The 25753-nt window shown below is 42.9% G+C and overlaps 1 protein-coding gene across 1 annotated transcript in view; it reads right to left on the reverse strand.

Annotated features, from left to right (window-relative positions):
- Window positions 1-24687, reverse strand: part of SMPD3 (sphingomyelin phosphodiesterase 3) — a 175664-nt gene extending 150977 nt beyond the window's left edge. The window contains exon 1 of the mRNA XM_073307569.1: window positions 24599-24687. The gene's annotated coding sequence lies outside the window, so the exon portion shown is untranslated. The remainder of the gene's footprint in view (window positions 1-24598) is intronic.
- Window positions 24688-25753: the final 1066 nt, after the last annotated feature.

The following is a 25753-nucleotide window of genomic DNA, read 5'->3' on the forward strand; positions in this document are numbered from 1 at the left end:
AGACATGCCAATCCTCGCTTACAGACAGCCCCCCCAACCTGAAGCAAATGTTCACCAGCAACCATACACCACACAACAAAAACACTAACCCAGGAACCTATCCTTGCAACAAAGCCCGTTGCCAACTCTGTCCACATATCTATTCAGGGGACACCATCATAGGACCTAATCACATCAGCCACACCATCAGAGGCTTGTTCACCTGCACATCTACCAATGTGATATATGCCATCATGTGCCAGCAATTCTCCTCTGCCATGTACATTGGCCAAACCTGACAATCTCTACGCAAAAGAATAAGTGGACACAAATCAGACATCAAGAATTATAACATTCAAAAACCAGTCGGAGAACACTTCAACCTCCCTGGTCACTCAATTTCAGACCTAAAAGTCGCAATTCTCCAACAAAAAACCTTCAAAAACAGACTCCAGTGAGAAACTGCAGAATTGGAATTAATTTGCAAACTGGGCACCGTTTACTTAGGCTTGAATAAAGACTGGGAGTGGATGGGTCATTACACAAAGTAAAAACTATTTCCCCATGCTAATTTTCCCCCTACTGTTACTCACACCTTCTTGTCAACTGTTTGAAATGGGCCATCCTGATTAGCACTACAGAAGGTTTTTTTCTCCTGCTGATAATAGCCCACCTTAATTGATTAGTCTCTTTATAGTTGGTAAGGCAACACCCATTTTTCATGTTCTCTGTGTGTGTGTGTATACACACACACACACACACACACACACACAGAGTATTTTCCACTGCATGCATCCAATGATTTGGGTTTTAGCCCACGTAAACTTATACCCAAATAAACTTGTTAGTTTCTAAGGTGCCACAAGTACTCCTCGTACTAACACGGCTACTACTCTGAATTAATTTGTCTAACTTGGCTGATTTCAAGTAATCATCCCAGACTTCTCAACCCTGTGACCATTTTGTTTCATAACTGCTCTGGGCTAACGTCATCCCACCAATGAAAGTCCAACCCTCCCTACCCTCTCCCCCTGTGAGCGTTCAGAACGTTTTTGCGAAATCACTGGGGACCAGGTGGATGTTAGGTCAAAATATTTCATTGTTTGAAGCTGAATACTACTAAACTGCTCACTTTATTCTGAGAATGGAATCCAGGTCACATATACTACTCTACTCATGCCTAATAATTAAATGACAGGCAGAAATAGAATTGATAATTATCAAAGTTATATTTTTACTACACTGTGAGGAATGTAACCATGTGGTCATCTTTGTTTTGCCATTGGAAAGAATGAATTTCCTCTATAACAAGAACTTTAAGACATTCCTGAGTAAAACAGTGGAGCACAGGAACGACTAGTATATTTAGATCCTACAGCAATACATGGTGCAATTTTATTTCTATCATCTGGATTCTTATAAGGGTGGGTTGCATATTGTTCTCCTGGCTCGTAACGTTGCTACTGTCCCACATTGTTGATCATGTTACAAAACAAAAAACATCAGTACGTTTCAGTCTTGATAAAAATAAAATAGTGATAAGTGACTCTTAATACTTAACATGTGCAGAGGTTAGCTGCAAATGAAAATCCTTCAAATGCATTTTGGGACACTTCATCATCCAAATTTGTTCATGGAAAGCAGTGAAAGCATTGTAGGCAAATTTAAACATAAGCTGATCTATAAGTCTACAGAACCCATTTAAAAAAAATCACTCAGATTCAAGCATATTCACACTGTCTCCAATTTATTTGCAATAATCTCTGGGTATCAGCCTTAGGCTTGTGGCTCATGGTTAATTTATAAAGGCTGGAACCAATCAGGAAATGCAGGATTGCATTACACAGCTATGCACACTTTTTAATATGGAATAGAAGCATAAATCTCCATATCATGACCATCATAGGTTTTTCATATCATTTGGAAACCTAGATGTATTTTATTTGGGAACTGAATATCTGTATTTTAACATAGAGCTGAGTTCTGCATTCTCACCTTCCTCGTGCAGTACCATCTATCTTACAGCTACGAAAAAAAACCCCAACCTTTCCCTGTGCATAGCACCTCTCCTCCCAAATCATTTTTGGAACTGAAATGCAGCAGCTGTTTAACAGGTGCTCAGATACTACAGAATTAGGCGCATTTAAAAAACTCAGTAGAATAGTAGACAGAATAGAACTCAGAACAACATTGAACAACAGCATATGGTCAGAACTAAAGAATTCTGTATGCAGATGACGCTACAGAGATGGAGAGTGTAATTACCTGGGAAGAAATCTGGTCAGGGTACAATAGTTAATGCCCTTAGTCTTGTGAAGAATGCAATAGCACAGTATCTCTATTGACCACAAGTTTCCAGGATTTTAGTTTCTTAATTTGACTAAAAACATGGCAGTTTATTAATTCATTCTGCAGCACCTAGTTGTCTCGCCCACAGACAACCCACCAACCTGAAGCATATTCTCACCAGCAACTATATACCACACCATAGTAACTCTAACTCAGGAACCAATCCATGCAACAAACCTCGATGCAAACTCTGCCCACATATCTACATCAGCGACACCATCACAAAACCTAACCAGATCAGCCACACCATCACTGGTTCATTCACCTGCATGTCCAATGTAATATACACCATCATATGCCAGCAATGCCCCTCTGCTATGTACATTGGCCAAACTGGACAGTCCCTACGTAAAAGGATAAATGGACACAAATCAGACATTAGGAATGGCAATATACAAAAACCTGTAGGAGAACACTTCAATCTCCCTGGACACACAATAGCAGATGTAAAGGTAGCCATCCTGCAGCAAAAAAACTTCAGGACCAGACTTCAAAGAGAAACAGCTGAGCTTCAGTTCATTTGCAAATTTGACACCATCAGCTCAGGATTAAACAAAGACTGTGAATGGCCGGCCAACTACAAAAGCAGTTTCTCCTCCCTTGGTGTTCACACCTCAACTGCTAGAAGAGGGCCTCATCCTCCCTGATTGAACTGACCTCGTTATTCCCACTTGATTCTTGCTTGCATATTTATACCTGCCTCTGAAAATTTCCATTACATGTATCCGACGAAGTGGGTATTCACCCACGAAAGCTTATGCTCCCATACGTCTGTTAGTCTATAAGGTGCCACAGGACTCTGCCGCTTTTACAGATCCAGACTAACACTGCTACCCTTCTGATAGTTGTCTCTTGTAAGTCTCCTGCTGAAGTACTAGGTTGGTCTAAATTTGCAGTTAGTTTGAGATCTGCTTGGGATCACAGCACAAAGTGATTTATGGCTGTAAGCTATTTAGAAGCATTTCAGTTATTTATATAAATTTCCACTTGTATCCATTCAGTCCAGTCGTCACTCTCAGAATGAACATAACATGCTGTTAAGAAGCACACTAACTGTTTTGATTATTTCATGATATGACCTAATCACATGCAATGACGAGACAGGATTTAATAAAGGCAGCACAGGAAATAAAAGGAAATAAGATTATACTAATTCAAACACTGAATAACAAATGGGCTGGCTGTCTTAACTCATTCAATTTGAATTATTAATGAACCATTTGCTTATTCTATTGGAAATATTTCCTCAGCTGTCTGGATCAGGCAATTGGGGCCTCAGCTTCTAAAAGGTCAGACGCAACAGAGCGGAGAGAGCTGTTCATTTCCACAGCCTGGTTCTCTGCATTCAAACGGTGAAGAAGTCACGACCTGCTTGTCTTTAAAAACAAATGAGCAACAGAGCAAAAGCAGGAAGACTTGGGGAGGCAGGGGAAATCAGCAGGGCAAATTTTGCTCTAGATTCACACCACCAGAAGTGTCAATTAAATCAAAGGCAATATTCTAGACTTGCACCAGTGTAACTGACAGCAAAATTGGGTGAGTTACTTTAGATGGAAAGCAGCTGAGATAGGGAGAAACAGACAAAGCAATACAATAAATTCTAAGGAATATACTGGTTTGCTGTCACAATTATGAGCTTCTGAATGCATGTCAGTCTTTCTGTACAAAAACTAGTCAGAATTTTTGAAATTTTGTTGAAAAAAAGCACAAATCTTCAAAACAATTGCCTTTTTTAAAGTTTATAGAGCTAGTAAAAAAAATCGTTTGAAACTGACAAATTGTCAAAAAGAGGTAAAAATTTTATGTGAAAGACGTTCACCATTTTCTGACCAAATCTATTCCTTAGTCCCAATCTAGGGCATATATGACAGAATACTATAAGGTAGTTGTAATCTAAGCAGGAGTTGGGGGAGGGGGTGGAAGGCTTCTTAGAGCACCATGCTTATAGCCTTTCAAACTCCATACCAAATTTCCTTAAGATAAGATTTTTTTCCACTCCAAACTCTACCTGGAATCTGCATGTAAAGCTACGTTCACTCTGGCTCATGCATCATCTCATCTAATCTGAATTAATTGGATACACTTTTTTGGTTAAGATTACTGGTAATGATGCATGAACAGGAAGGAATACAGCATACTACTTTTGATTTGTGCTTTGGGTGGGAGCCTATCTGAATATTGTTACTACCACGCAAATAAATCCCTAAAAATGCACTGTCTCTGTCAAATGGTCTCAACATAATAAATTGAATCTCAGGCTGTGTGCAACTGCAAAACCATTGGTGAACACCAGGGATCCTAGAAATCCATCCGCGACAGAAAAATGTGGATTTTGTATTTTTACAGAGACTCTTCAGTTTTTAAATTTTGTGGAAAAAATTAAAATATATATTAACTATTAACTAAATTTTACTAAAAGTACCAGTGTCACTTATTCAATGCATGCAACTTCCCCATCATCTTGTGGCTTATTTTTGAATGCGCTTTAAATTTACATAGCTAAACATACCTCAATAAACTGCTTCCAGCGTATAGAGGTTACTCAATGGCATCATAGGGGTTCGTATTTTAATGCATCTCAAATTTCACTTCAGTCTCCAGACATAATTAAACTTATGAAAAGATGCTGAAAACTTTAAAAATCACCCCAAAGACTGTGTCACTGAGTTTGACAAGGAGAAATTTCATGTTGATAGTAGGCTTCAAACTTGCTTAAAAATTATAATCAATAAAAGACTGTGTTCAACTGATACCTATATATATTGTGGCTAGGGAAACTAAAGTTCAGCATTTCATTTTCATTGCAGAAAACCACGGATTTTTATAGGGTTTTTTTAATCGGAGACCTTCGAGGTTTTTATCAGGGAAAACTAGGATCCCTGGTGAGCACCCATGCAGGGGAAAAAAAACGAGATGAACCAGGGACCTCTAGTATAAATCCATTTTTAACTGTTATGGATGAATGATCAATTGGATCTGAGTTTTAGAATAATTCAGCTACTTGCTAAGAATAGTGTTGTTGTTTTTTAAAGGGATGTTCATCTTCCTTCTGATGGTTCAATATATTTAGTGCACTGTAATATGATAACTTAACAGGAGGCTGAAACTTTTAGTTTACAGCCACATACTGTGAAAGTTCACCCAAATATTCCATTAATATACCTCAGTTCCGGAATGGATAATTTAAAAGATAGGAAGGAAGGAATGAAACAAAGTAACCTCTAGCTCTTCAAATTGTCCCATTCAGGTTCCAATTTCTTGCAGGTTATTGTGTGAGAAAACTTACAGATATGAGGGTAAATATGGAGTGGCAGGCGTTTACTTCAACTTTCACTCCCTATAACAGCAGCCAAGAGGCTGCTCTGTGGATCCTCCATGCACGTAGTCAAAGGGGTATTCTGGGTTTAGGGGAGAAGGCTGTGGACCTGATTCAAAGCAAACTGAAGGTAATGGGAATCTTTCTACTCACTACAATGCGGCCCTGCCTGTTTATCTATATTCACATTACATAAATGATTTCTGCAAGGTGTGAAATGGATTGGGAAAAGGAGGGGCTGTGCATGGGGCTACTGCTAGCCAGAAAAAAAGACTCATGATAACACCCAATTTATAGGGACATTTGCACAGTGTTTGACAATTGTTTTCTTAATATCTCTCACTGAGGATTTCACCTAAATTCTAAACACTAAAACTAAGAACTCTATCTTAGTATTCTGTGGACTGCATCAGCAGTGCACTTAATTATACTTGCTTTCAGAATAAAATCATTAAACTTATCTAATGTCTTTTTAAATTTGGGGAATCTAAATGTATTTCCCACTTAGGGAGATGCAAAACCCCTTTTATTTACTACATCCATTACTTGAGTTACATTGCATCACATAAGGAAGTGTTCAATGATATAAACCAGTAACATAATATTAACAATGAGAGGAAGGAAGAGTCTTTTGTGTAAAACAAACAAACAAAAACTTAAATCACCTTTTTGATTCAACAGAATATGGACTGATTATTCTACCTGAAAACTGAATGGCGGCTGAACTAATCACATTTTTATTTGTTCGTGTTTTGCATAACTAGAGAACAGCAAGACTCTTACAGTGTGTTGCATATGAAATCATTCAGAAGTAAAGACAAATCATTTACATTAGTGGACCTCCAGGTTTGTATTAATAATCCAATTTGTTCCTTGTACTTGGCAAACTATTAGAGTACTGCACCATCTGTCAATATTTGGAAGCTACTGAGACTTCCTAGTAGAGAATTTATTTTTAGTAGTTAATATAGCTCAAAGGATCTGCTGCTGTCCTCCAAACTAGACACATTAGTACTGTTAATCTTCTTCTTTAATCAGTTCTTGTAGCTCTTTATTCATTTTGTTAACTGTTGTCTGAACTATGTGTTCCATCTACCTTAAATTTGTCAGCCTTCCGAATTTACACCCTCTGTGGTCTCCTGAAATAATTTCTCTCCCTCTTTTCTAATGCTGTGCTTCCAACATATCCTATATCCCATGTTAGGGTTTTGTAACAGTCAAAGAAGAAGAGAGAGACGTGATTCCTTCCTGGGCAAGCCAATGCTCGGACCAAAGACAGTCAAGTCACCATACAGCAGCATATAAGTGCTCTCTTCTCTTCCTCTTAGGTGCTGAGCATACCACCTTTGAAATGCTTCCACTCCTCGAGCTTGAGCTGTGCTCATGACCCAAAGATTTGTTTCTCTGCATCAGGCTGCTATTAGACTGCCAGGCCAGCCATGGATAACAACCCCTTTATTATCTAGCAAGACATTGTAAATAAGAATGGACAAGAATATTTCCAAGCAGCTATCTCATATTGAAAAGACTAGTTAAGCATAAAATTTTGGTACCAAAAACAGTAACAAAAATAAATAATGTATGTTCTAAATGTGTCTCACCAATGGCTCAAACAATCCATACTTTCTAGTCACAGAAACTCAGAAGGATTTTCACTTTAAATGGGTATAATCAGAAAACATTGTCACTGAGCTAGGCATGAGAAGTGGTAAGCTCCATAAAAGAGGCTTGCTATCATCTGAATTGAAAAAGGTCATATTTTATGGCACTTTAAGCTGAGCTAACAATTAAGATGAATAAAAATGTGCCACATACTTTTAATGTCTACAACTATAGCACTCTGCTTCTCAGTCTGTACTGCCTATATTTGCATTGTGAATAAAAATCTTGTAGGCAACGTGATAAAATTAATTCCCCCTCCCTTTACCAGTAAAATATCACCTGGACTAATACTGACCTGCTCCTTAAACACCATTTTTTTAAAAATGCAATTTTTAAATATCTATTATACTCTAAAGTGATTCCTGTATATCTGCTTTTGCCTAATCTCTTCCATGACGTGACAGAGTTGCCATTAATTAAGTTACCAAGCCCGAATTCACCAGCATGTCTATCACATAAAGTAGGGCTTTAGCAAAGTAGTGAAAATACATTCTAAAAGTAACTTCTCATGGTTCTGTGATTTAAGAACATAAGAATGGCCATACTGGGTCAGACAAAATGTCCACCTAGCCCAGTATCCTGTCTTCCAACAGTGGCCAATGCCAGGTGCCCCAGATGGAATGAACAGAACAGATCATCATCAAGTGATCCATCCCCCTGTTGCCCATTCCCAGCTTCTGGCAAACAGAGGCTAGGGACACCATTCCTGCCCATCCTCGCTAATAGCCATTGATGGACCTAGCCTCCATGAACTTATTTCTTTTTTGAACTCTGTTATAGTCTTGGCCTTCACATTTCTTATGTGGCAGTGATTAGCCCAGTGTGTTACACTACATTTATCTTGCACTTTTGACTGAATCATCTACACTATCTAGTCATCCATTTCTGCCCCAACTACTAACATTTCACACCTCTGAGCAGCTTCCCAGCAGCCATCGTCTTTAACAAAAAACCCAACACACACAAACAACTTGTCACAAAAATAATTCTTTCCCCCACCAAAATTTTGGACTTGTTGCAATTCCTGTGGAGCTGCAACCTGGGCTTGTTACTCTTTCATAAACTACAACTAAAACCCTTGTGTGCTACTGTGAGAATAAAGTCTCTTTTTACTGCTACTGCAGCTGTTGTTCTGCCTGCCAGTGTTCCTTTGTGCAGGGAATGTCTGCAAATCCTACCTCTAGTAAGAAATGCGAATGGGATGACCATGTCCACAACAGAGCACACAGCCCCTGAGTTTAAATCCAAACTCATCCCTCTTCCTGGCATATAGCTTTACTGGTAAGTGACAAATTCTAACAAACACCAGACTAACCTGGTTCCCCGAGCTCAGCTGTCCCCATGCTATGTCCTCCTCAGCAATAAAAAAGGGAAAGCCAGGGAAAAGCATAACAGGTACTTACAAGCTGGAAAAGAAGGATACGGCAAGCAGATCCTAACTACAAAATGGCCACTTTGGAGTCACAGCCGACTGTCTCTGTCAAATTTAAAGGGCCAGCCCTAGAAAGGCATGCTGGAGGAAGCATGCCTCTCAGACAGCAACTGTGCATGGAGGAGAGTAAGTAGAACTAAGAAGTTAAAGGGGCTGCTGTAGTAGGGATGCCAATTTTCTAATTGCAGAAAACTGGACACCCCTGCCCTGCCTCTTCCCCTGAGGCACCGCCTCCTCCCTTTCCTCTTGCCTCCGAGGCACCGCCTCCTCCCTTTCCTCTTTCCCCTGAGGCCCAGGTGCCAGGGATAGGACCGAGTGAACTAGAAACATGCCGCGGGGAGGGGCTCCCGCTCACTTGACCCCTGCCCCTAGTAGCTAGGGCAGCATAAGGCCGCCCCCTGCCTGGGCCCTGCTGACAGGGACAGGGACCAAGCGAGCCAGAGTTGTTACCCGCCTCTTCCCTGCATGCTCAGTCCCTGTCCCTGGGCCTCTGCTACCCCCTAGCCAGGTTCTTTCAGGAAGAAGCAGTTCCGTCCTGCGCACAGCTGCCAAGGAGAGTGCCTGAATGTGCCAGAAGGCACAGGGAGAGAAGGACAGAGCCCCTCTCCTTCCCCGCCCCCGGCAAGCCAATCTTGGGGGGGTACACTTGACCCCGCAAGCCCCTCCTATGCATTGTCTCTGGCTGACGGCACACTGCCATATCTCCTTTTCAACCAGACTTCCCGGTCAAAAACCAGACACCTGGCAACCCTATGCTTCAGGGTTATACCTATCACCTAACATTTCCCTCCAGCACCTCCTGTGTCCTAGCTTCTAGTTCCCTCTCTAGAGAGCCACTCCCACTTTCTTCACATCCTGGGTGCAGTTAGTTAGCAGTACATAACACAGATTCTCTTCCTCTCAAGCCTGCACAGTTGGACTCATGGTCCTAAGTAAATCTGGCTTTGGAAATGGAGGTGAATGAACAATAGGATCTATTAAAACTAGTTCAGAAATACTTCAGAATTTTACTGTAAAATATGGCATCAACAAGATGCAAAGCTATCTGTGTTATACAGATTATTGGCACTTATTTGGGATGAATAACTGGCTTTACCCCTTGTGAGTTATGCAGTCACTCCAAACTCATGTATGAAGATTTTATTAACATTACCACATCATCATGAACCGTACATCTGAATGCTAGCTAGCCTTCTTACAGTCATCATCTGACTAGTTTAATGAGCCTATAGCACAAGAAAGGTAAGACAATGGGTACTTCCTATTGAATTCCCCCAGCTACCTTGTTCAGAAGCAGCCACCCATAAAAAGAGACATACTTTTCTCTTCACAGGCCGTTAGAGACAACGATTCAACTTTTCTTGTATACATAAATAAAAATATGATAATCTCTACTGCTATTTCTTAAGTCTGCAGGTATGAGTGAAAGGGCTTGGTCATTCTTTAAATGAAGGTTTTTCCAGGTGCACATTTAATAAAACATTAATTTTATATTAGGGCCAGACTGTGCCCCAAAAGATCCAAGTGTAAAGGGTAAACTTCTACGTGCAAATTCTGCATTCACCACACAAGGCAGGAGGATATGCTGCCACAGAGGAAAAAACGGTTACTCACCTTTTGTAACTGTAGTTCTTCGAGACGTGTTGCTCAAGTCCATTACATTCTAGGTATGTGTGCGCCCATCTGCATGGACATCGGAGACTTTTGCCGTAGTGGTATCTGTAGGGCCGGCTGTGGCGCTCTCTGGGGTGCCGCGGTATATCAGGCACTGCCAAATCTACACCCTCTCTGTTCCTTCTTCCCGACAACTCTGATGGAGGGGTAGGAGGGCGGGTAATGGAATAGACATGAGCAGCACATCTCGAAGGAGGATAGTTACGAAAGGTGGGTAACTGGTTTGTCTTCTTCAAGTGCTTGCTCATGTCAGTTCCATTCTAGGTGACTCATAAGCAGAATCCTCGGTGGTGGGCTCAGAGTTCAGACTTGCGGACTGGAGCACCGCTGTGCCAAAACTGAGCTTGCTAGGTCAGGGCATGATGCAAAGCAAATGTGGGGATGGATGACTAGGTGGCGGCTCGACAGATTTATTGGATCAACACCCAAGCACGCCTGCGCCCTAGTTGAATGAGCAGTCACAATCGTCGGCGGGGGCACCTTTGCCAGCTCGTAACAGTAGCGGATGCAGGCCGTAATCCAGGACGAGATTCTCTGGAAAGACACTGGACAACCCTTCATCCTGTCTGCGACAGCAACAAACAACTGCATAGACTTACGGAATGGCTTTGTTCATTCTATGTAGAAGGCCAGTGCCCACCTGACACCTAGGGTATGCAGCCTGCGATCCTCATCTGTTGCATGAGGCTTAAACACAGGACCGGTAGCTATATGTCTTGACTAGTACGGAACTGGGAGACGACCTTTGGCAGAAAGACTGGGTGTGGGCACAGCTGGACCTTGTCCTCATAGAAGACCATATAAGGCGGTTTCGATGTGAGCACCCTGATTTCAGACATCCTACGGGCCGAAGTTATAGCAACCAAGAAGGCGACCTTCCAGGAGAGAAGCAGAAGGGAGAAGGAGGCCAAGGGCTTGATGGGGCATGAGCCTTGACAGCACAAGATTCAGGTCACAAAGGGGGCCCGGGTCCCGGATATGTGGATAAAGGTGCTCCAGATCTTTCAGGAACCAAACCATCATTGGATGGGCGAAGACTGACCTGCCTTGGAACGGAGGGTGGAACGCTGAAATGGCCGCCAGGTGAACCTTGACCGAGGATAGTCACAGGCCCTGGAGCTTAAGATGGAGCAAATAGTCCAGGATGCCTTGCAGTGGGGCCTCTTCTGCATGAACGTGATGATCCAAGGCCCAACACATGAACCACTACCACTTTGCCACATAGGTGCCCCTGATGGAGGGTTTCCTGTTACCCAGAAGAACCTGCTGCAAAGCAGCAGAACACCACCTTTCGTCCCCACTCAGCTACGCAGTAGCCAGCCTGTTAAGTGCAGCACTGCCAGGTTCAGACGCAGCAGATTGCCATGGCTCTAGGACAGTGAATCTGACTGAAGAGGCAGCTGCAGCGGGGTGGCTCCCGGAAGACTCAGCAACATGTCGAACCAGTGTTGACAAAGCCACGCTGGGGCTATGAGGATGATCGTTGCTTTTTGTCGCTTCACCTTGAGCTGGACTCTGCGGATTAACGGCACCGGTGGGAAGGCGTACATCAGTGCTCCCAACCACGGAATCAGGAAGGTGTCCGACAGGGAGCCCTTGTCCCTGCCCTGCAGAGAACAGAACATGTGGCACTCTCTGTTCTGCCTGGAAGTGAACAGGTCCACCTGGGGAGTCCCCAATCTGTGGAAGATTAGGCTGATCACCTCCTGATGGAGCGACCATTCATGGCGAGACGAGGAGGTCCTGCTGAGGCGATCTGCCAGGATGCTACCAGATGAATGGTATGTTGCACACAAAAGTCCCAGAGGCTGAGTACTTCCTGACAAAGGGCTGAAGACCTGGCACCGCCATGCTTGTTCATGTAATACATCGCAGCGGTATTATCTGTGAGGCCCTCCACCACCTTGCCTTTCAGGTGGGTGAAGAAGGCCTGGCAGGCTAGGCGAACCGCTTTGAGCTCTCTGACATTGATATGAAAGGCGAGATCATTGTGGAGCCAGCGGCCGGTCCTGGGTGCTGAGCTCGCCCAGATGGGCTCCCCAACCCAGATCTGATGCATCCAAGACCAGGGTGATCAATGGAGATGGGATCACAAAGGGGACTCCCTGCAGCACCGACCTGGGATCCCACCATCAATCCAGAGACAGGAGGACATGGTTCAGCACTGTGACCACTCAGTCCTGTGGATGCCTACTGGAGGTGTAGACCGAGCCTAGCCACGCTTGCAGAGGCCACAGATGAAGACGGGGGTAGCTGACCACATATGTGCATGTGGCCCATCAATTGCAGGCACATGTGGGCCAGGGCGAGCTGGCTCTTTATGTGGGAGATTAAATTTGACATGGCCTGAAAACACACTTCCTGAAGGAAAGCCCTGGCCCACATGGAGTTGAGGACCACTCCAATGAACTCTATGCATTGGACTGGCATTAACATGGACTTTTGGACTGGCATTAATATGGACTTTTCTGTGTTTAACAGGCCCAGGTCACGCAGGTGGACCACATCAGATCAAGGCTCCTGCACACCTTCCCCAGAGACCTGCCCTTGATGAGCCAGTCATTGAGATACAGAAAGACCTGGACCCCTCAACATCTCAGGTAAGCCGCCACTAGTACCACACATTTTGTGAACACTCTGGGGGCCAAAGACAGGACAAAGGGTGGCGCTGTGAACTAGAAGAGGTGCCTGGCCACTATGAAATGCAGGAAATGCCTGTGTCCCGGGGATATGGAGACATGAAAATAAGAGTCCTTTAAGTCAAGAGTGGCGTACCAGTTCCCTGGATCCAGGGATAGGATGATGGAGGCCAGGGAGACCGTACAGAACTTCAACTTGTTCTTGAGAGACTTGTTCAGGCTATGCAGGTCCAGAATGGGTCTGAAATCCAGGCTTTGCCTTCAGGATTAGGAAGTAGCAAGAATCCTCTTCCCTCCATATCCCAAGGAACCTCCTTCCCCAGTCCCCAAGCCAAGGAGCTATTCAACCTTCTGAATGAGGAGTTGCTTGTGAAAAGGATCCCTGAAGAAGGATGGGGAAATGGGGAGGCAGGAGCGAGGGGCAGCCAAAAATTGCAGGGTAAAAACCCAAGCCACTATGTCTGGGACCCAACAGTCCGATGTACCCGCAACCAGGCTCAGAGGTAGGGAAAAAAGGTGGTTGAGGAAAAGGTGGGAAGGTTCCGGACTTTTGGCTGGTGCATCACTCCCGAATGCGTCCTCAAAATAAGCACTTCTGGCCCCCTTGGTGCTTTGCCGGGCGAGGCTGTGCAGGAAACTGGGACGATGAAGGGTGGCAGTGACTAAGCCCTACATTTCTTTTCCTTGCAGGTGCCTGCTGAGGCTGCCACTGTCGAGGTGGCAGGGGAACCTGAAACAGCTGTCTCAATGTCTGAGGTGTGTGCATCCCCAGAAAGTAGAGGTTCACCCGTGTGTCTTTCAGGCTATGCAGACGAGCATCCGTTTGGTCGGAAAAAAGGCTGACACTGCCAAATGGGAGGTCCTGAATAGAGGCTTGCATCTCCTGGGACAGGCTGGCGGTCTGGAGCTAGGAACTGTGCCGCATGGCCAACGCCGAGGTGACCACTCAGGCATCTGAATCAGCCACATCCCAGGGCATTTGGAGGGAGCACCGAGCTGCCACAGTCCCCTCCACCACCAGAGTTGGGGACTCCAGGGACATGGAGTCCTTGACCTTCAGGAGAGAGTCCCACAAGTTAAAGTTATAGGGACCCAAGAAGGCCTGGTGGTTCGCCATCCAAAACTGGAGGCTAGCTGTAGAATAAATTTTTCGACTGAAGAAATTCACCCTTTTGGCCTCTTTATTCTTAGGCATGGAAGAGGTGGGCCCCTGTTTATCCCTCTTGTTGGCTGCCGACATGACCAACTATCCTGGTGGGTGTACAAGTACTCAAACCCTTTCATGGGAACGAAGTACTTCTTTTCTGCCCTCTTGGAAGTGGGCAGGATGGAGGACGGGGTTTGCCAGATGTTTTTGGCAATGTTCAGGACCGCACCAGGAGTGCGATGTGGGCCAGGGTGGATGCTGATAACAAATTAAACAATGTGTCCATCTGCTCCTCCATCTCCTCTGCCTTGAGGCCCAACTTGGAAGCCACCCTGCGGAGCAGCACCTGATGCGCCCTAAAATCGTCCGGTGGGCTAGCTCTCGAGGGGCCCGCCATCGACTTGTCCAGAGAGGAGGAGGAGGATTGGACTACCAGCGGAGGGCTGGTGGTGTCCTCCCACACCAGAGAGGGCGGCCTAGGGGTGGCTAGTGGCTCCTCACCCGTGATGGCTACCGGAGCATCCCGCATCGAGTCCGGTACCATCAGTACTGCCTTCATCCTGTATCTGGTTCGGTGACTGAGGACTCGTGGGAGCGCGGCAACGGCATGATGGGAACTCCCCAGGCATTCCAATAAGGCCATTGGGTCGGCCACTGGCCTTGCTGCTAGGATGGCACTTATGCCGTAGATGTGCCCTCTGGAGCCCAATTGTGTTGCTGTCTGGGCAAAGAGTTGAACTGCGCCTCCAAGCCCAAGATGTTGTCCCCTTCTGGTGACCAGGGCAGGGCTGTCGAGGCTTGGGTCTGGCAGGTCACCATTGCCGCCAGTGAACAGGAACTGGGAGGGTGTCGAAAGCACTGTTGGCTTGGGCCCTTTACTGCTCCCTGGAGTCGGTGGTGGGTCCTTTCGGGGGAAGAAACTCTCTGGGGTTGAGCCCTTTTGTGGGTCCAGAGTGGGCATAAGCTTGGTTGGGCTTGCTTGGTGCCATCTTCTTAGGTTTCTTCTTCAGCACTGGCAATGGGGATCAGTGCCGGGAGGAACCCAGTGCTGGGGGTTCACTCTGCACCAAAGTAAAAGCACTAGGTGCCTCATCAGCGCAGCTCCAAAGTTGAGCGCAGAGCAGCCTGCCTCTGGAGGGCCCTGATACATATATTGCAATCCCTCTGAACCAGAGAACAAAAGTTTTTACTTTTGCGACAGCACTCCTTTACGGGGATTCTATGAGACAGCGTAGACAACTGGCACAGAGTGGGCAGGAATCTTCCTGGTGACTTCTATAGGAATTGGATTCAGCCCTATGAAAGCAAAACTTGCAGGTGCAATTTTAAAGTTTGGCTATGAGGATGGCTGAGTTATTTTAACTGTGCACACAATATTTGCAGGCAAATACCTCCTAAACAGAAAAAAAACCCCTGTATCTATATGTATAAATGGGGGGGTTGCAAATGCAGTGGATAGACCCACAAACGTTAAATTTTCCATCCATCTACACAAATAGCCTCAGAATTAAAAATCTAATTATGGTACTGAAAGGAAACTCATGATAACTTAATTAAATTATTTGCAGTAACATCTAGAACATCGTAGGCTCCAAAAAGACATACAAAGAAGGGTCAAAAAGAACCAAGGAGTACTTGTGGCACCTTAGAGACTTACAAATTTATTTGGCCATAAGCTTTCATGGGCTGAAACCCACTTCATCGGATGCATGCAGTGGAAAATACAGTGGGAAGATATATATACACACACAGAGAACATGAAAAAATGGCAAAAAGAAAAGGAGGACTTGTGGCACCTTAGAGACTAACCAAAAACTAATAAATTGGTTAGTCTCTAAGGTGCCACAAGTCCTCCTTTTCTTTTTGCGAATACAGACTAACACGGCTGTTACTCTGAAACATGAAAAAATGGGTGTTGCCATACCAACTGTAATGAGACTAATCAGTTAAGGTGGGCTATTATCAGCAGGAGAAAAAAACTTTTGTAGTGATAATCAGGATAGTCCATTTCAAACAGTTGATAAGAAGGTGTGAGTAACAGTAGGGGGAAAATTAGCATGGGGAAATAGTTTTTACTTTGTGTAATGACCCATCCACTCCCAGTCTTTATTCAAGCCTAAATTAACGGTGCCCAGTTTGCAAATTAATTCCAATTCTGCAGTTTCTCACTGGAGTCTGTTTTTGAAGGTTTTTTGTTGGAGAACTGTGACGTTTACGTCTGAAATTGAGTGACCAGGGAGGTTGAAGTGTTCTCCAACTGGTTTTTGAATGTTATAATTCTCGACGTCTGATTTGTGTCCACTTATTCTTTTGCGTAGAGATTGTCAGGTTTGGCCAATGTACATGGCAGAGGGGCATTGCTGGCATATATCACATTGGTAGATGTGTAGGTGAACGAGCCTCTGATGGTGTGGCTGATATGATTAGGTCCTATGATGGTGTCCCTTGAATAGATATGTGGGCAGAGTTGGCAACAGGCTTTGTTGCAAGGATGGGTTCCTGGGTTAGTGTTTTTGTCGTGTGGTGTATGGTTGCTGGTGAGTATTTGCTTCAAGTTGGGAGGCTGTCTTTAAGCGAGGACTGGCCTGTCCCCCAAGATCTGTGAGAGTGAGGGATCGTCCTTCAGGATAGGTTGTAGATCCTTGATGATGCACTGGAGAGGTTTTAGTTGGGGGCTGAAGGTGATGGCTAGTGGTATCTGTTATTTTCTTTGTTCATCTGTCCTAGAGTAGGTGACTTCTGGGTATTCTTCTGGCTCTGTCAATCTGTTTCTTCTCTTCAGCAGGTGGGTACAGTAGATTTAAGAATGCTTGATAGAGATCTTGTAGGTGTTTGTCTCTGTCTGAGGGATTGGAGCAAATGCAGTTGTATCTTAGAGCTTGGCTGTAGACAATGGATCTTGTGATGTGGTCTGGATGAAAGCTGGAGGCATGTAGGTAAGTATAGCGGTCAGTAGGTTTCCGGTATAGGGTGGTGTTTATTTGACCATAGCTTATTAGCACTGTAGTGTCCAGGAAGTGGATATCTTGTGTGGACTGGTCCAGGCTGAGGTTGATGGTGGGATGGAAATTGTTGAAATCATCGTGGAATTCCTCAAGGACTTCTTTTCCACGGGTCCAGATGATGAAGATGTCATCAATGTAGCATAAGTAGAATAGGGACAGTAATTGAAAGGTTAAGATTTTCAAAACAAAACTTCCATTCCGGAGTTTTTCCAGTCGTCTGTTAAATGTATGGCGTTGTCTAAAACTCAGGACAAATGCCAGAGAAGTCACAGAAATAAAATATATGGTCATTATACCAAATGTAGATTCTGATGTTTTTTTCTTTTTGAAGTTGGGTGGAGAGAAAAGAAAGACACTGACCAGTAAACTCTGAATGCAAAAATGTGTTCAGCCTAATCTTCCCAGTAGGATATGAAAAGTGTCAAATAAGAAGGTCTGCACAAAGTATACTAAAGTGCTCTATAAACCATGTAGAACTTGCACTGCAATACCCACATTCATATGGCAATATCAGTTTTGGCTTAACAATAGTCAGGTGAGGTCTCTTCTACACAATATTGAAATTAAAAGGCTAATTGCAGGGGACATTTTTAAGTATTACACTATCCCAACAAATACTTTGCCACAGGGTGATGAGCCCTGGAGATTAAGATAGGGCCAGGGCCAGGGCACGGGCACCTATGTCTGAATGATTCGACCCTAAGCTAATTGATTAATTAGGCCCTGGAAGAAACAAAACAAAACAATATTAAAAAGTGGACTAAGAAGAAGAGCACAAAACCAAGAAAAAAGAAGTGGGGAGGAAAAAAAACTATAAAATGGAAACTATCCTTAGGCAAACCAGGAAATAAAATCTCAAAAGTAAAATGTGGCAAAAGCATCTTTGTCAACCACAAACACGTGTCAAAAACATAGCAACTAAGGAGAGAGGAAAAAAAGAACCTGCATTCAAAAAAAAAAAAAAAAAGCAATGAAGTGAGGAGAGAATTCTCAGCGCACGCGGCAGAATATTATAGATGGCAATAGAGAAAGATATAAAGCATGTGTGAAAGTGTAATTTTTGTCCATTTGATCCCTTGCAATGACTCATCTAGAGGCATTGTAGTCCCTCTACCGATAGTGCCTTAGACTGGCATTCAGGAGATATAGAGTCTATCCCTGGGTCTGCCACTGGCCTGCTGTGTGACCGTGGGCAAGTCACTTCCTCCTTCTGCACTTCTATTTCCCCTCCCTCCTTTTGTGTGACTTGTCTCCTCAAAGTGTAATCTCTTTGGGGCAAGGACTGCCTTACTATGTTTGTACAGTGTCCAGAACAACTGGGATTCAAAACACACCTGGGCCTTCTAGGCATTGTAATTATAAAATTACACGCAGCAAGCCTTTGGTATGCTAAAGTGGTGCAGGAATCTCTTATGGTGGTTGGAACCCAGTCCTTGCTGTAACTGTAACCAGTCAGTCGAACATTTATTTCGGTCTAGCTTTTGTATCATTATGTATTATTTGAATTACCGTAGTGCCTAAGAGCCGCAATCACGCACCGGGACCCCATTGTGGTAGGTGTTGTACAAAACGGCTTCTAATCTAAGTAGGATTCAAATCTGCACAGTGCTGAATCTATTGTGAGACACTAGGCAGAAAAAAAGTTTTCAAAATCTCAAATTTTTCCAGGACAGGAAAAGTTTCCCCCATCCTAAATTGGAACAGAAAGTCAAAAAAAATCTCAAAAACATTCGCAAACTGAAAAAAAAAATTCAGTTTGGCTCTACCAAAATGTTTCATTTTGATAATTATGAAACATTCCAGTTTGGTTTAAAATTTTTTTTTTATTATAAATTATCTTAAATTTTAAAATAAAGTCTTTTCAAACTGGAAAAAAAAATTAACTTTGTTCTGAAAATGCCATAATGAAGAGTCTGACAATTGCAAAACTTTTAAAAAAAAACTGAAATGGGAAATTTGTCAAAACCAGTCCTTTCTCGGTAAAAGTTTTAGTTTCAATGTACCGTATTTTTCAAACAGAAAAAGGTTTATCAAAAATTTCCTGACCGGCTCTAGTGCCGAGTACATTTACTTGCAATGTATTTCAATGGAAGTTGAGGGACCAGCGCTGTTGAACATATTCAGAGATGATCCGGAAAAACGGGTAAACAGTGAGGTGACATGGTTTGCAGACACAAAATTACTCAGGATAGTTAAGTCCAAAACTGACTGCAAAGAGTTATAAACAGATCTCACAAAACTGGGTGACTGGGAAACAAAATGGCAGATGAAATTCAATTCAGATAAATGCAAAGAAATGCACCCTGGAAAACATAATCCCAACAACACACACAAAATGATGGGGTCTAAATTAGCCGTCACCACTCTAGAAAGAAATCTTAGACTCATTGTGGATAGTCCTCTAAAAACGTCTGCTCAATGTGCAGCAGCAGTCAAAAAAGCTAACAGAATCCTCGGAATCATTAGGAAAGGGATAGATAATAAGACAGAAAGTATCTTAATGCCATCCTATAAACCCATGTTAAACCCACACCTTGAATACTGTATGCAGTTCTGTTTACCCCACCTCAACAAAGATATTAGAATTGGAAAAAATATAGAAAAGGACAGCAAAAATGATATGGAACAGAGTCTGTATGAGGCGAAATTAAAAAGACTGGGACTGTTTAGTTTAGAAAAGAGATGACTAAGGGGGGATATGATAGAGGTCTACAAAACCAAGAATGGTATGGAGAAAGTGAATAAGGAGGTGTTATTTACCTCTTTACATAACACAAGAACCAGAGGCCACCCAATGAAAATTTATAGGCAGCAAGTTTAAAACAAGCATATGGAAGCACTTCTTTACATAAAGCACAGCCAAAACTGTGGAACTCATTGCCAAGGGATATTGTGAAGGCCAAAAATATAACTGTGTTCAAAAAATAAATAGATACAATCATAGAGGATAGGTCCATTAATGATTATTAGCCAAGATGGTCAGGGATACAACCCCATGCTCTAGGTGTCACTAAACTTCTTACTGCCAGAAGCTGGGACCATATGACAGGGGATGGATAGGGTGTTATACCAATAAAATAAAAACCAGCAGGATCTTATTAAAGGGAAAAAGGCAAAATACCACATTTATTGTGAATACAGAAAGAATCATAGTAAGCAGTTAGTTATAGCTATAACATTCCATTCAATCTCATATTTATTCACACATTCATTCATACAAACACACACACGCACACATACACACCCACACACACAGGTTCTGCAAGGTTGTTATCATAGTTACCAGCCTTAGAGTTGCTCATGCCAAGCCACTGGCCAGGTGGCCTGGACATGAGGAGGGAGCAGGGCCTTGTCAGATGCTCATCTGATGCTCCTGGAAGTTGGTTTGCAGAATCAGACCCCCAAAATTCTCACTTTTTAGAGTCTATTTTTATAGGAATTTCTTCCTATGCCAGTCTATGGGAATTGCTTCATCATGCTGTTGCTGAATCAATCAGCAGATAGCACATTCCTGACGGCTCCAAGATGTTATCTTGTTCTTTGGTTCTCCCATTCTTGAGGCTGTTGGGTGGATTCCAGTCTGCCCTCCGGGTGGGGTCCTCTGGTTATTTCCACTTGACGCCTTCTTCAGCCGATGGACACTGGATTCTTAGGCTGGCACCTCCCTGATCATTCAGTTATTATCCACACCAAGCATCCATCCACATACATCCTCTATCTCTATTTTAATCACAATGGTTAATACAACAAAAGGGTGGGGAGTCTCTGGGTGCTGTTTCTGTTGTTAGAGTATTGCTTTGAGTCTCTCTCTCTGTGAATTGCTTTGAGAACAGACTCTGTCTTAGAATGTACTAACACAATTAGCAGCTTGCAAGTTTCATACATAGAGGGAGAGAAACAGTACCAAAAACCAAGAGACCTCTTAATTAGTAGTACCCTGGAATTTAAACTCTGGGGAATCAAACTCATTTGTGATTTTAATACAGAACTTCTTTAATATGATCCAACAAGGGTTGCCAACTTTCTGATTGCAGAAAACTGAGCACTCTTGCTCTGTCCCACCCCCGAGGCCCTGCCCCTACACCTTTTCTGAGCCCCCCCCCCCACTCCATTCCCTCTCTTTCGGTCGCTCACTCTCCTCCACCCTTGCTCACTTGCTCTTTTTCACTGGTCTGGGGCAGGGGGTTGGAATGTGGGAGGGAGTGAGGGGTCCAGCTAGGGCTGAAGGCTCTGGGGTGGAGCCAGAGATATGGGGTTGGGGGTGCCGGAAAGGGCTCCGGGCTGGGGCCACGGAGTTCGGAGTGTGGGAGGGGGTTAGGATGCAGGAGGGGGTGCGGAGCACGGGCTCTGGGAGGGAGTTTGGGTGCAGGAGGAGGCTCAGGGCTGGGGCAGGGGTTTGGGGTGTGGAAGGGGGTGCAGGGCACAGGTTCCCAGCGGCGCTTACCTCAGGCAGCTCCCGGGAAGCAATGACATGTCCCTCTGGCTCCTAGGCCCAGGGGGGCCAGGACCAGGGGGTCTCCGTGTACTACCCCGTCTGTAGGCAACGCCCCCACAGTTCCCACTGGCCGCAGTTCCCAGCCAATGGGAGCTGTGGAGCTGGCACTTGGGGCAGCGCCTGCACCATGGGCAGGGGCAGAGCGGGGAGCCGCCCCCCTGACCGCCCTTGCACCCAGGAGCTGGTGGGACATGCCAGCCGCTTCTAGGAGCCATGTGGAGCCAGATGCTGTGGCCAGCCGGACTTTTAGTGGCCTGGTCAGCTGTGCTGAGCAGAGCCACCAGGGTCCCTTTTCAACCGGGTGTTCCGGTTGAAAACTGGATGCCTGGCAAGCCTAGGGACGGATTACTCGATAAAGTGCCCTGTTCTGTTCATTCCCTCTAAAGCATCTGGCAATGGCCACTGTCGGAAGACAGGATACTGGATTAGATGGACCATTGATCTAACCCAATATGGCCATTCTTATTTTTTTATGTACTTGAGACCTTGCACAATCAAGCCTATAGTGTCCTTTGCAATGTCTCATCATATATTAAAGAGTAGTATTATTTAACCTGGAAAATAGAAGAGTTAGTGGATTCCTATTTGAGGTGTAACTAGAGAGCAGTGTGGTTTTGGGATTATTTCATTTAGGGCATCTAAAGTAGAAGCAGTTCAACAATACTTCCAGTGTAAGAAAATTTACTATTCAACTTCCTTTAATTTTTGATATAGCTGTTAAAATGCAGAACAAATGTGTGACTAAAATCATTTTAAACCTGTGGCTAGAAACTGAAAGGAACTGGATAGTCTCACAGGTCACATATTGACGTGCTGCGGTGGAAATCCAAGATAAAAAAAACTGACATAGTTATCAGTGTTATCTCCAATACAAGAAGGCCTTTCAAGAAAGCAGCTTGAAACCTGACATGCTAGTCCATCCTGAATCCAGTTTTTGCTGTTCATTAATTTAGAGATGGATTAAGCATCTATTACTGAATGGCTCTCAACATTATGTGTAAAGTAATTTGAAAAAATGATAATCCAAGCAGGCCTAATGTTTTAGGAGCAGACCCTCAGCACCGAAGCTATCCTCTTGCTGCAAATAAAGGCATGTAAATGGTCATCTATGAAATGACCCAAGCAATTCCTCTTTGTGAGTTCTGAGAACATCTACAGAGGATGTTATTTACTGGTATGATACAGTTGGTGCCTTTTAGTAGGAGCTTGATAAATGTGCAATAAAGCCTGAGTCCTCATCCATAAAGGTTGAGGAGACTGTTGTAACTATTTTCACTGTAATCAAGGCAGTTGCAGCAGTACCGTTTTATAAATAAACTGTATGCTAAAATCGTCATTATTGTATAAACAAAATAAACATTACACAATAAGATATATTTGGTATGCAGGGAATTTAGGCACTGTGTATTGTATTGCAAATTAACAGTGACAGTTATACCAAAGGAACCTAGAACAGATCTACTGGTGCAGGCAATTCAGCATTCCGCTTCTTCCAATAGTGTTCAGTATCAGATACTGAAGAGAAAAGTAACTGTCCCTCTTTCCCCCACTCCAAAAAAACCCAAAACAAATTGTCAACAACCCCAATTCTGCATATGAGAAATTCCTTCCTAATCCCCACATTCTCAAGTGATAAAAAATCATGCCAGGCTTTGAATCATGAAATGTGGTTACTCTTATCTCTTAGCTTGTATAGCTGTAGGTGTTACTAATGGTCAAAGTTATATAGCTCATTTAAAAATCCAGCCACAATGTTTGTTTCAGGGACCTCCTGTGAAGGTGAGAGCCACAGGCTGACTCTGTTCTGCACAAAGCAGAGTTTCATTTGAATGCTTCAAAATTACTGCAGTGTAGTTTAATTTAAAGTAAAAGTAAGGGACAGTGGGGACAGAGAATATCACAAATCTGAAAACTGAAATTTTCATTTTTGAAGACTGAAATGAAAATTTCAACTTGAAACAAATTTTTCAAACAAAAATCTCGAATCAAAACAAATTCTCCGGTAAAAGTGTTTCATCTGAAATCTTCACAGGAACCAATTTCAAATGTGACTGGCTTTAGATATCAACAGCATCAAAAGGATAACTGGGGGTTTGACATTAGGTCTTGTTCCCACTCATATGACTGAACTGATCACTAACTTTGGTCATGGTCTCAGCCATGGTACATTAGCAACAACCCTGGGCATCCATCCACCTTTCTGTAGGGCATGGAGCTATCTTCATCTCTGAGTGTACATCACAGACTCAACTTCCTAGGTTTGAAGAGCTGATGTTGATGAACTTCAGTCCTGTCTACATTCCTCTGCTTAATCCACCCTGCTGTATGTGTTAATGGGTTTCACAAAGTGCTATTTTCCCATGCTTCTAAATTATGTTTATCAGCAACAAAATGACAAATTACAGAAACTAAACAATACTACTTGAAATAGAAGAGTCATCCATGCTTGTATATTAATTCCATTCTAAAAAATTATATCCCCTCTAACTGGCAAAACGAACACTTACCTTCTTCCACCCTTTGTAAACTCTTAGGGGCAGCGACTATCTTTTACTATGTATGTATAGTGCCTAGAGAAATGTGGCTCTGATCTTGGCTGGTACCACCATAAACACAAATAATTAATCAGAGTGCCATTGCATGCAACTGAACAAAGTGCCAGGTGGACAGGAAATATGGAAATTAATATATAGTACTCGTACAGAATATCTGCTAGAATACAGGTTCTTAGCCAGTTTTTGTTTTGTTTACTTAAGACTAAAGCAAGAGTGCAATTCTTCTAGTATTTTTAGGATTATAACAAAGAAATACCATGCCATTAGTAAACTAACAAATTGTTTCCAAGCTTGGGTCATCAAACTTTAAGTTAAGGTTCAATTATAAAAGCAAAAGTAACATACCTGGAAAAGAATGTGTATAGTTGGTTCTTTCTGTTTCAGATTTTCATTCAATCCTTGCTGCTTCTGTATATGTGTATCTGAAAATTTCTTCACCTGAAATTAGATTTACATTATGTAAGATTTCTTATGAAGATGGATACAGCAGTTGCATCAATTACTCATACACGCTATAGTAACTTATCTGAGTGTTAGACTACCCTATTGTTCCGATATTAGATATGCAAGTTAGCCTATATAAATTGTATGTATGTTTATGACAACCACGCAACAAAAACTATCTGGCATATAAATACAATTGTAGTAACTACACAAGAATGAGGCATCTACATTGCATGAGCATTTTTGAATACACAATTCTATAAGCACAATTTTTCAAAACAAACAGTCTCCTAATATTTACATGTCCTCCAATTTAAATGGGATGTAATGATTCATTCATGAGCCACAAACAAAATAAAATTTAGTTTTCTCCAATTACCAATAAGTAAACAAGCATAAAATATAGTATTTTAACAGCCTAAACTTTCTAAGTATCAAACTACAGTGAAATGTATATGGATAAAGATGAAATTTTAAACAAAAAAATCCTACTTTTTAAATCTGAATGTGCACATACAACAAATTGGTTGCAAAAGAAAAAGTTTCCTTGTCAAATGGGCAGAGAAAATAAATTGTCACATCTGTTGGGCCAATGAATGTTCCCCTATTCACATCCCATTGCTCTCACAAACAGGATTTTGCCAGTAATGGATATGCTCTAGGGCCAATGGTATATGGGAAGAGGTTTTGAATTTTGCCACTACAGTTCAAAGGGTTAAAATTAAAAACACTCCTGAATGGGAGTGGATAGAGAGGGAACATCATCTCTCTTTGCCCTTATAAGGCTGAAAATGGTTCGAGATGTTCAGATTATTATGTCTCATTAAGCCACTGGAAAAATCTGGAGGGACTTTTCTACAGCAAGTGGAAGAAACTTAAATACAAGAGAATGACAGTACAGGTGTATGAAAAGACAATCAAGAGGTATAGGTTGAACAAAGACAGAGCACCTTTCTAGTAATGGGAGGATGATAAGTTATTCTTCCTTAATTAAAGGGATTACATATGATTAGTGATCAATAAATGCCAGGAGATGTAAGGTATTTATTTCCAATT

Source organism: Lepidochelys kempii, chromosome 12 (genome assembly GCF_965140265.1).
Source record: "Lepidochelys kempii isolate rLepKem1 chromosome 12, rLepKem1.hap2, whole genome shotgun sequence".
NCBI lineage: Eukaryota > Metazoa > Chordata > Testudines > Cheloniidae > Lepidochelys > Lepidochelys kempii.